The sequence below is a fragment of the Oreochromis aureus genome, linkage group 23 (assembly GCF_013358895.1).
Source record: "Oreochromis aureus strain Israel breed Guangdong linkage group 23, ZZ_aureus, whole genome shotgun sequence".
NCBI lineage: Eukaryota > Metazoa > Chordata > Actinopteri > Cichliformes > Cichlidae > Oreochromis > Oreochromis aureus.
Window position 1 is genome coordinate 23,184,587 of NC_052963.1, and position 12,161 is coordinate 23,196,747.

The following is a 12,161-nucleotide window of genomic DNA, read 5'->3' on the forward strand; positions in this document are numbered from 1 at the left end:
TACGGGCTGCACTGACGTATGCAACTGCATGTGAAAAGGTTGAGGTTTTCAACCTGAACTGTTTAGGTGTGCTGTGAAGTGAAAGTAAAAATAAAAATTGAATTTATTAATTTGTCTTTAAAAAAAAACATTCTCAGTGGGGAAAAAAAAATCAGAATTCTCATTTTAATGAGAAGATTCTGAGATTTGAGATTGAAGGTATTATTCTACAATTCTACCATTAGTTTAGGAATTCTGAAAAAAAAGAAGGATACCACCCAGTATAGTTTTTCAGTGGCCCTAATCCTCTTTCATGTAGTTCTTGTATTTCCCATGAGAAATAAATGAATAAGAATGGTAATGTTTCTTACCATTCTTATTTTTTTACATTTGTTTCCTGAACTTTAATCGTCATTTTGTCACACTGACCTTTGATACATCGCCTCAGTTCATCCATTTGTAGCTTATTGCTATTGCCTCCCTCTCACCTTGCCTCTCCAAATTCAACCGCTCTTGAAATGGCAGTTTCTCCCCTGTCTGACTACATGGCATTGCTATCATCATCCAAAGAGGTTCGAGCTTGAGTGTGAGGAATATGAAAGTAGACAGCACAGACATCCACAACAACGAAGATTACAATAACACCTCTCTGTTCTGCAAATAATACGCTTGAAATACTCTATGCTTATTGTGGGGCATAAAAGTGGGGTTAGTCTTACAGTCTTTATCAAATGAATACCAAAAGCTAATGCAGTAAGTAAAATCTTTTTCTCCACAGCAACCCAACTGGTTGCTTAACGTCTTCTGAATATTAGTAAGTAATTTTTGTCCTTATCAGCTTCATATGGTATGTTGTCTCTGCTGGGTATTTACAGCTTGTTGTCCATTCCATTATATATTTATTTTAAAAAAGCCCAAAAACTAAATCTTTCAACACAGCTTCATATTTTACATGTTTCATGGAGCACAGGTGTACCTGATGGTTGGAGGTGAGGTTCAAAGCAGCGAGAGGTGGCTAATGAAGGTTGGAGCTGGCGTGGGTGAGGAGTGAATTAAGAGCGTGGCCCGCTGAGGTAGTTTGAGGCTGTTTGCAGGTGCCAAGTGAACAAGCGGATAGATGGGCATGTAATGGAGTACAGGAGAGAGCGGTAAACAAGAAGAAACTGTAGAACAGAGTCACCTGGAGCACTGTTTAAGTTTGACTCGGCCAGTGTTACCACAGAGGTAGAAGCTAGAGGAATGGTTGAGAGCAGAGGTAGACGACATGGTGCTGACGAGAGGCAGGTGAGGACGCTTCCAAAGGTGACCAAACCCACACCGGCACACACAAACCAAACACAGACAAAGTCTTTTCAGTTTTGCTCCACTTTGTCATTTCTATCCTTTATCCTCCCAAAAAGACTGAAGGGAAAACTTAAGGAAACATGTAAATCATATCCTAACTGTAAAGCTGCTGCTGGGCCAGCAGTCATTTGATCCACTGTACTTATTACTTTCTGTTTAAATTAGCGAAACTGCTAACTTTCTGCTGTAAAGCAATATTGTGCAGTCTGGCTTAGTGGCCCACAATAGAAATGCAATGCAGGGGCTGGTAATTGGTCTCATTTGTTCATTGTAATTTAGCAAATGACTCAATTAATCAATGCAGTAATGATGCATTGATATTTAATAGATAACACCAGAGTCATTTATTTGGGCTTGCAGACACTAAACAAGGTCTGAGCCCACCAGTGGATTTTCTTTCTCTGGATCTATCGTACGTTCACCCCTGCAGGTTCGTCTTACTTCCTAGAGCTCCCAGCCACCCATTGTTTTCAAAAAAATCCATTAATGGGCATCTTTTTCATTTTTCCTATTACAGTGCTACATTACATACTTCTTTTGACTGTCATAACAAAAACTCAAGGCAGAGTGGCAAGCAAATGTAGGTGGAGACGTGCATTGATTTCTTCGTTTCCAGTTCCAGTAGAGTGGTGTTACTTTCAATACAAAACGAAATGTTTGTGACTTTATGGATCTGAAGCTAGGTTGGTGAAAATTAAAAGGGTCATCATCCATCAAGTGATGAATTGCATTTTCTCGTGTGGTAACTGCTTTAGTGCACTTTTGAAAACAATGGGAGACTTTGACCTCCGGGCTGGAAGGCTACCCTGCTGTGGGACACATAGTCGTAGCGGTAGAGTAGTCCTTCTATTTTTCATAGGTTTTAAAAGGGAACAATAATAAGGGTTACATTATTCATCATTTTGAGTTATAGTCAGCATTTAAATATTTTAGGGTTAGTGCAAAGTTTTCCTGTGTCATCTGTCATTCTTTTTACAAGTTTCTGTGATAGTGAATTCTCTACTTATGCCTATAAAATACTAGTGTAATAAAATACCGGTACTTCTTCTACCTTTTAAATACTAGTGTAAAATAAATTATTTATAAATTATATTTTTAGGTTGCATGAAAGTACACAGCCCTGGACTTCTTAACCATGTTTCAGGCATGCTAGCTAACCAGCTGTGATGAATTAGCACTAATTTAAAATTAGCATAAAATGTGAATGGAGCTAGTGGAATGAAAAAATTCAGAAGTGCCTTAAACCTGCATTCCATTAGAAAGCCATTAGATGGTGATAGCTATGGTTAAAAAAAAGACTTGCTGCTTTGGGCCAGTAGAACCCCGAACCTCTGGGTGACCAGCAAGGTGATGTGTGCAATGTGTCATAGGCAACCTGTCTTCAAGCATCCAACCAGCACCATGAATATTCATCAGCTACAAAAACAAGAGCCATTAAGTGCTATATATGTAATAAAGTGGCAATATATAATTTACCCCTAACCACGCCCGTTGCTTCGCTGTTCCAAAGATGGGATTACTTCTGTTTTGAAACACCTGCCTGTATTGAAATAATAAGGAGACAAATTCTAAATTCAAGATTTCTTAAATCTAGAACTTAGGAACTCTAGAACTGAGTGGCCAACTGTTAAAGCAGTGGTTCCCAAACCTTTTTTGCCAGGCCCCCCTTTGTTTTACAAGAAAAATGTTCTCGCCCACCCACCACCTAACCCCCCCAAAAACACATCCTCCAAACACACACGCCCATATTTTGTTTTCAAACTCCATTGCGGTTTATTTCACACCTCAAACATTTAGTAAACAATTAAGCAAATACAAGTAAACGGCAATAAATTACAGGCAGCGCCGTAGCTCCGCAAACGCACATAACGCACACTGCGTAGGGCACCAAATGGCCGGTAGGGCACCAAAAAAATCAGGGTCGTAAAAAAAAAAAAAGTAAACCATATTAATACTATAAATATCATATGCATTAATATGGTTAAACAATACAAAAGCAACATAAAACAATTTTCCCGAGAAAAGGGGTGAATCTGCTTTGTGCCCTGTCTCCAGTCTCCTCCTGGTGCCCCCCACTCCCAGTGGTCTGTTCTATAATGCCTCAATTCGGTATTGGTAAACACCTGTTTGAACATGGCCTCGAAAACGGCAACAGGAGTCGGGAGCGGAGAAAAGAAAGAAGAAGAGGAAGCGTGATGAAACTCAGGCGCCGCTTGCCGGTAAGGCAATGTTTAAATAATAACAATAAAAAAGTTCATTATTGTAGCCCTTGCTTGCACGCTCATGTCCGTTAACTCTGTGATAGCTCCTGTTAGCAGTGTTCATACTGTGTTAACAAATGTTGCAAATGATTGATGTTGGGTAGTTTGTTTACGTTGTGGATATGAATATAGAATGGACTACTAAAAGCAACTCATCATGGTCACTCAATTGACGGTTTTCAGATAACGTTAGCAATCGTGAGACTAGCATTTCCTCCTCAGGTTGCTAGCTGGCTAACGTCATGCATGCTACTGATTAACCTTAACTTTGGGATAGGTCAGTGATGCAGTCAAGTATTATTATCAGATTAGACAAGATTACTTTGTATGTTGCTGCATTTCAGGATATCTATAAAGACGCATATCTTATTTATGCGGCATAAATAAGATATAGGTTTCATATTACAGTGTAATATGAAACCTATATCTTCCAGTAATATAGATTTCCTACTTATAGCATTTATATCAAATTATGTACAGCATGTTTATATTGCCATTTGCCATTATGAAAATCTATACATGTAAAATATAGTTAGTAATTTTTAAATGTACCAGCGACTTACTTAATTTATTAGTCTTATAATGCAATTTTTCGTGAGGCCTACTGTAGATTCAAAATTGTATTTCTGTAAAATCCCTGAATATTTTCTCTTGTATGCAGGGTCAATGCTTAAATATGTTCAAGGAGGATCTCAAGGACAGGATGAACCATCCAGTAGTAGTGCCATCCCTGGACATCAACCACCAGCCATTGTAGACCCTGCAACAATCCCTAGCCAAGAAGAACAAGAACCATCAACCACCAGTTCAGGTACAGTTCCATACACAAGTACCACTGAGAGTCCTGTCACTGAGAGACTATCAGAAAGTGACACTGTGGAGACATGTGTGCCCCTTCAACCGATCCTGCTCTTTGGCCAGCTCACATTGTAGATGCTGATCGTGTTGAAATTGTACGGAGAGGTCCTTTTAATGTCAGCTCTGATTTTAATTTTCCAAAGGGGCCTGAGTATTTATTTGTAACAGTATTTTTAACCTCCTTTAACCTTATTTATTTGTTTAACTGTCATGTTTGTTGTTATTTAATTAAACAAATTCCACTGAGAAATTCAAAAGTATTAATGTTTTTTTTTTTTTTTTTAAGTGGCGGGGGGGGGGGGCACCATAAAGCATTTGTGCTTAGGGCACCCAAATGGCTAGCAACGGCCCTGATTACAGGTAGTAATAAAACACACTACTAACTCTTTTACGCTACGTCCACACGGGTACTTTTGAAAACGCAGCTGTTTCTATGCGTTTGGGCTTTTCGTCAACACGTAAACGGCGTTGCGATTCACCGAAAACGGAGATCATTTAAAACTCCCTTTTTGCGTTTACATGTGGACGAGGATTACAGAGTTCGTCACGCAACGACAAAGGTATGTGCCTCTTTTCACATCACGCTGTGCGCCACGTTATTGTTTACATGAGATGAATTGCAGAATGGCAGATAGTCAGATTAACAGTAACAGTATTTTGTCTCTATCTTCAGTTTTTACACGCTTACATACACGCGCAGTTACTGTCCCTCCATTTAGAAAGGCAGAGGCGTCACGGTGTAATTATTTTAAGTGTAGTTGTTCTTTTTTTCATGTGTAATAATATTCAACATTGCTGTCAATACATTTTTCAAAAAATGTCTCTCTGTGCAAAATGGGCTCAAAAACAAAAACAGCTGTGGGATACTGTTTGTCCGTGATTTGAACCGGGGGAACAAATTACGGCAGGATCAGCCTGATATTATTTGTATCCCGCTGTAACTTTACTGCATAAAGAGCTAACATGTCCAAAATGTCAGGAGTAGTTAGTTATTACAAGAAGTGTTTGTGAACTAAAAATCAACAATGTAGGATACTGTTTGTCCGTGATTTGGAGAGCCCAGCGCTGCTCCCAACGCAGGGAAAACTAATTTTGCAGGGGAGACCTACCTTGGCACTTGTGCAGGTGAAGCCAAAGGGAAGATGTGCTTCACCATATTTTCTAGTCTTTGGCTTGGAAGGAAGTTGGTTTGGAAACATATTCAGCGATGCTTCATCTCCTGCTTTGCGTTTGTGTGGGAACCCCGTCAAAAACCTGTCCACAGTGTCCAAGCAGTGTTGCCAACTTAGCGACTTTGTCGCTATATTTAGCGAGTTTTCAGACCCCCTAGCGACTTTTTTTCTTAAAAAAGTCGCTAAAAAAGACGTGAAAGCACGTATCCTTTACTCTCAACAAGCAGCGGGTGCTGTAACACAGTCAGTTCTTCTTTACTCTTTTACTCTTATGCTGTTTTGTGGATCACAAGGTTTAAAACTACTTATAAACACACACACACAAAGTAACTCCACCAGAGTGCCTATTTTGGGTCACTTTTGCCGGTCCAAGCCCGGGTAAAGGAGCAGGGTTGGAATTGTGACATTAAAAAAACAATAATTGCTAAAAGAAATTTAATTTGTAGTTCTAAATAAACTCTAAATGCATTTAGGACGTTTTTTACTCACTTTGTCTCTTCCACGATGTTATTTCTCTCTCCAACAACATAGGTTACAATTATATTAGCATGACCAATTATGCAAATTAGGTGATGACGTCATTTAGCGACTTCTAGCGACTTTTAGGACAGCCAATAGCGATTTTCCTTACTGAGGAGTTGGCAACACTGTGTCCAAGCGCTCTTTTTTTTTTTCTTTTCATACCGCGCCCCCCCTGCAATCGCTCTGCGCCCCCCCCTAGGGGGCGGGCCCCACACTTTGGAAACCTCTGTGTTAAAGGATTACTCTTCTTTTACTTTAGGTGTCTATCACTTTGCCTTTCCCCGTCCTCTTATGCATAATAAAGTTTCCACAGTTGATGCAGTTAGTCTGTTATCCAGGATTTCAGCTACCTGGGAAAATGTACCCACAGACTTGGAGCGATGGAGATTTAATACCAGGTGGCAGACAGAAATGCATCTTCCTTATAGGAAGCTGATCTAATTGCCAATAGTGTCATGATGCTACAGCAATTACATTGTGAAATCAACCTTTACCTTCATCAGCAAAAACAACTTGTCTGACTTCTCTGTTAAATACAACAGCTTGGCTGCACAGTTGGGACCTCAGTGACCCCGTAAGCCTGCTGACACAAACAAGGTGACACTCCGGTCGCCTCGGTTTAAGACCCACCCTCTAAAGCACATCCAAACCAGATGATGTCAAAATCAATACGCCAATGTCATCAGGCCTTCTTCTGGACGAATGATGGTCTAAACCTGCTCTAAAGACATGCACACGCACATGCTCAAATGCCCCCTCGTCGCTCCCCCACTTCTTCATCATATCATCGAGCCCATCAGGAGGCTTAACGAGGAAGGGATCGATGCATCGCAGGGGTCAGGGCGAGCCGGGCAGGGCTCGTGACACCCATGCTAATGGTAACGCAAACTAACAATGCTTCACTCGTCACTGTCTCGACTCTGCCCTTACCATCCATCATCTCCACCCTCAGCTAAGCCACTCACTGTCCCTACAGGTGGCCGACACATCAAATGATAACAGGCCGAAGGTCAATCCGTCTTGATACCACTGTGTCTCTAGTTAAGTTTGAAGCAGCACACTCCCAATATCGACATCCAGCTCTTGGTAGAGTCTGTTTCTTGGATCAAGTAAACGCACCGGAAAAAGCATGCCCGCTCGGCTTGTTGGCTCGAGTGCAGGTTTATGTTTAGTCTGTCCCCTCGCCCTAACCCCTCATTACAGCCAGTTTATCATGCCAGGAAGAGAGTGGCAAAAACAAATTAGTCCACAGGAGGGGAAAATAGCTGGGGATATCGATTTCCCCTTTTCATGCCAGAGTGGAGCACAGAAAATATTGGGCTATAAAAGGGAAACAAGGATATAAAGCCATTACTGCGCGCACTTAATTGATCCCACTTCCCATAACAAATTAATTGAGCGGAAAATGGCAGATGGCTTTGATGAATGTCATAAAAAAGGCTTGTCAGCAAGCCATGTGTACGCGACCCCCTCGCTTGCTCGCCGCGTCGCATGAAGGAGCCGCTCAGAAAGGAGTCTCACAGGAGTGCACTATGTGTTACTTTAAGTATTTACATCCCAGCAATCCGGATGTTAATCATGCTGACTTACTGACATCACTGCTAATTGTCTGCTGCTTTTTTCCACCCTTCTTCTCTGCTGTGTGGTTCCTTTCACCCTCTGTGTTCCCTACAGCAGTCGGTGTACAGGTGTGCGCTTGTTTCTTCCCCGCCTGGGTGCGCGTGTGTGTTTCCCTTCTATGTTTGTACTGACAGGCTGCTGCCCCAGTAGGAGAACAAATGCTAATTTAATCAATTGGCTATAAATCCTACTGGCCGCTGACTCATGCATCTCCGGCCCTGGGGACCCCAACAAAAATCCTGCCAGTGCAGTTTGTTCAGCATGCACACACATTTGCAGACACACACAGCATCCAGACAAGCATCCATCTTTTCCCTCTTGCATCACTGCCACATCAGAGTTATTTCAGAGGAACCGGCGAACACAAACGCACGCACGTGTTGACACGTCCAGATAATTGCTGTTTTGTTTTTATTTTTTTCTGTCGGCTGAAACTTGCAGGCTGAACGAGATCCATGCTGGCACTCATAAACACACTCGCGCATATTCACAGGGGCATTCATCTCCCAGCTAACTTCCCTGCCACCCATCTTAAACAGAGAATTATTTATTGTGAGCATATATCTCCTCACTCCTACACACACACACACACACAGCACTGACACACCTGCAGTTTCATGACATCCAAATCTGCTAAAGCTGCTGAGACAGCGTCTTGAGTTGGGTTGGTGAGTGGAAGGTGGAGGGCGGTTGTGAGACTGGTTTAGGGGGGGGGGCGCAAAGAGTGACAGAAAAACAGAAAAACAGGAATGCAGGAAGTGTCAGAGTGACAGAAAGAAAGAGGGGGGGGGGAATGGCAGGAAGAGCAATAGAGCGATAAAGAAAAGTCAGGGGAAAAAAAGATAGAAAAAGGGGTGACAAGAGAGAGGGGAGAGGAGCTGGCGTCTGCTGGCAGCATAGCCGGCCGGTGCGCTCAGGCTCTGTTCAGAATTCTGCGGGGCCTCCGCGGCCCCCGTGTTCCCCATCAATCTCAGCCCGCTCTGGCAGCCGCCAGCAGCTGCATCTTAATCTGCTGGGGCTGGACGTGAGGACGGACAGGTCGCCTGGGCCGCACAGTAAATAACCCTGCTCCCGACTGTCCCCTGTTATTCCCCTATGCATACATGGAAACGCCAACACAGACACACACTCACACGCACACACACACACACACACACACACAAACACAAAACCTGGCTGCTCTTTCTCCGCACACATATTTTATGATTCCTTTCTTCTGAAAGACGGCTAAGCTGAGCTAAGTACTTGAGATGGAATTTCAGCGTAAATTCTTTGGACATAAATTGTAATTTTGTCTCAAATGTTTTAGTTTTGATTGTGTCAGAAGGGGTAAAATTGCCCCGTGTGCATCAGATAATGCAGATGTTTCAGGTTTGCACATTTTGACACTCTGCATTTAACTGGTCCATGGATTTGTATATTTATATGTGTATGCGCTACTAATTTATGCAACTTACAGGAAAATGGACTGGTTCTTATATAGAGCTTTTCTCCTCTACTGGAGCTCTCAAAATGCTTTTCCAACAACATTCATACAAGCACTTTTTCATTGCTAATAGCTTTCTATCTAACATTAACACACTTTCATACTTCTGAAGCATCAGAGAGCAACCTGAGGTTCACTATTTTGCCCAAGGACACTTTGGCATGCAAACTGGAGCAGCTGGGGATCGAACCGCTAACCTTCCAATTAGTATATGACCTGTTTTACCCCCTAGAGCTACTCTTACTGCTGTTTTTGTTGGACACTAGTAAAAGAGATTTTTCATCTTGAGTCTAATTTTCAAATAAAATAAACAACTAAACAGAACGAAAATAAAACTAAGTGAAATTTGAATGTGCATCTCTTTACATATTATAAAGAAATAAATTTAACCAAGTATTCTCATCTCTGTCAAAAATAAGGCATAAGACAGACCCTTGTCCTGAATACATTCTTTTAAATTTACATGATATTTGTGACACTTCCTGCCCCATGGGTACCCCTATTTTAGGGGGGCGCTTTGTAAAGGCACCTCTCACATCTATCAGTTTTTATGTGTATTTGTCACTCACTCACACACACACACACACACACACACACATACAGACACACAAACACGCACAAAGCCAGCATCATCCTTGCAAGCAACAGTGGTGACAGCTGCAAAGATCTGACACAAAAGATCCGCTATCTTGGAAACACGGAGGAGGCGAGGTGAGAGAGACTGCGGATTAGAGAGCGGCTATCTCTCTCGCCCAGGGCCATCTGAAATCCAGGAGGCAGTCAGCACGAGTCGCTGAGCTCTGAAGCTCTAAGGCCACTCCGCCCACAACCTCTATATGGCAGTCCTCAGCCAGGATCAATTGAATCTACAAGCCAGCGCAGCCTCCCACCACCCCACCCCTCCTCTTCTTCACTGCTAAGACCTCACTGGGTCAAAGGTTAGAGTATCTTCCCCACCTGCCAAGCGCGCCTGCACCGATGGCTCGAGGGCAGAGCGCATTGTGTTCCCACTGGGGATATGGCAACCTTTGAACTCTGCAGCGAGAGAAGGTGAAGGGATGAGAGCGGGGTAGGTATGGTAACGGCATGAGTGACAGCTTCCCGTGGTCTCTCCACAGACACACAAAGACCCAGTCACATCCAAGCTGTAAAAACACAAAAACCACGTATACAGCCGGTCTAGATGGCGGAGATATACAAGGGCACTGACACGCAAGTGCACACTCGTCTCCTCTGCGTGACAGATGACCTCACGCCCCGTGTCGTGGGGCTCTGCTGGGAGTAATAGAGTCCTGAATGACACGTTATGATCGAGAGAGAGAGGGGAGCAGCGCATCAAGCACACACACTCGAAGATCTAGCCCATCATATGTGCGTGGTTGCCTTTACCACTGTCTCGCCCTCCCGCCGGCTGGCTGAAAGAAAAAAGGCAACAGGGGGCGATTGAATGTCGATTTCCACTTAGCAGAGAAAACAAGCTGAAAAAAGTCAGAGATCAGAAGCTGAAAGTATGTAAAAGCACTTCTGTTCTTTCACCGCAAGGATGGTTTTTTTTGTTCTTCCTCACATCTCAAATCAGATGTTTTGACATTGAACCGATGTTGAACGAGACATAAAAGACAGCAGGCTGTTATCACCTGTTCTAACACGATGTTTCTTCCTTCTTTCCTTTTTTTTTCTTTGCCAGATCATACAGTATTTTTAAAATGTTGTGTCCATTGGAGTAGAACTTCCTTTACATCCATATGATTCTTGCAGGGTTTGGACTACGTGTTTTACCTCCAAGCACGCATACATGTATGAGCAGTCATCTCTTCCCACAGAACCCTAATTAAGGAAAATATTCAGGTCTCATTGCGCACTTTTGGTTTCTTCACAGAGTGAAATGGCTTCAGCTGAAACTCAAAGTGAAGCAGAAACAACAGAGACTGGCTTCAAACTCTCAGCAATCAAAAGCCAAAAATCGAAAATAGGGAAAAGAGAAAAAAACGTGGTTCTTAAAATAAATGAGAATTGGCAACCTTCACTACATCTCGTGCTGTTAGGCTCATGTTTTTTCAGGTGCCAGGTGTTTCAGGTGAGATGATGAACGACCGGTTTGACTGTACACATCTGTGACTCTGTGTCCCATAAGAAACTGCACACCTATTTATAGCACAACAACTTTGGAAAGTTATCACAGTAGCAAATATTTTATCTTTCACACGCGAGCTCCAGCAAGTGTCAGCAGAATGGGATTTGGATATTGTCCACATCAGTCCTGTTGTACTAACAGGAGACACCCTGCTTTAAATGCATTCGTACTGCGAGGGGCAGAACACGTGATTACACATGATGTCTGTACACGGTGAATTCATCAGCCTGTCACAGGTACAACCAGACTTTTCAAACAAGTTTATTTATATATATATTATATTTACAACATCAAATGTGAAATCATCAAAAACCATCCAAATGATTTAACCATTTAAAGCATGAAATGGAGCATTTATTGAACCTTCCGAAAACCTTTTTGTAAATCAAATAAATATTAATTTGCATTTGTGAGTTTTAATTTGTATCACACTTGTTATATCTGGCTCTTTTTTTTTTGCAATTTACTGCCTCAAAATCTATTCTACCATTTATTTTGGTTTTTCGTGAAGAAAAAAGTCACTTTCATGGTGTAGAAGTCTCAGAAGCTTACAAAAACATATTTGATATGTGAATCAAATACAATACACTGGGCGTTAAAGAGTTCAAACAAAAAAAAATGTGGGTAAGAAAATACAAACTGATAGCAGTAAATAATAAACGTAAAAGAGATGTAAAGGAGAAAACGAATCCATAACTTAAAGCTAGTCTGAATAAAAACAAGTATGTAGTCAGTGTTTTACTGAGGTAAATGACCTAATCTGGCGAGGGAGATGAGGGCCGGGA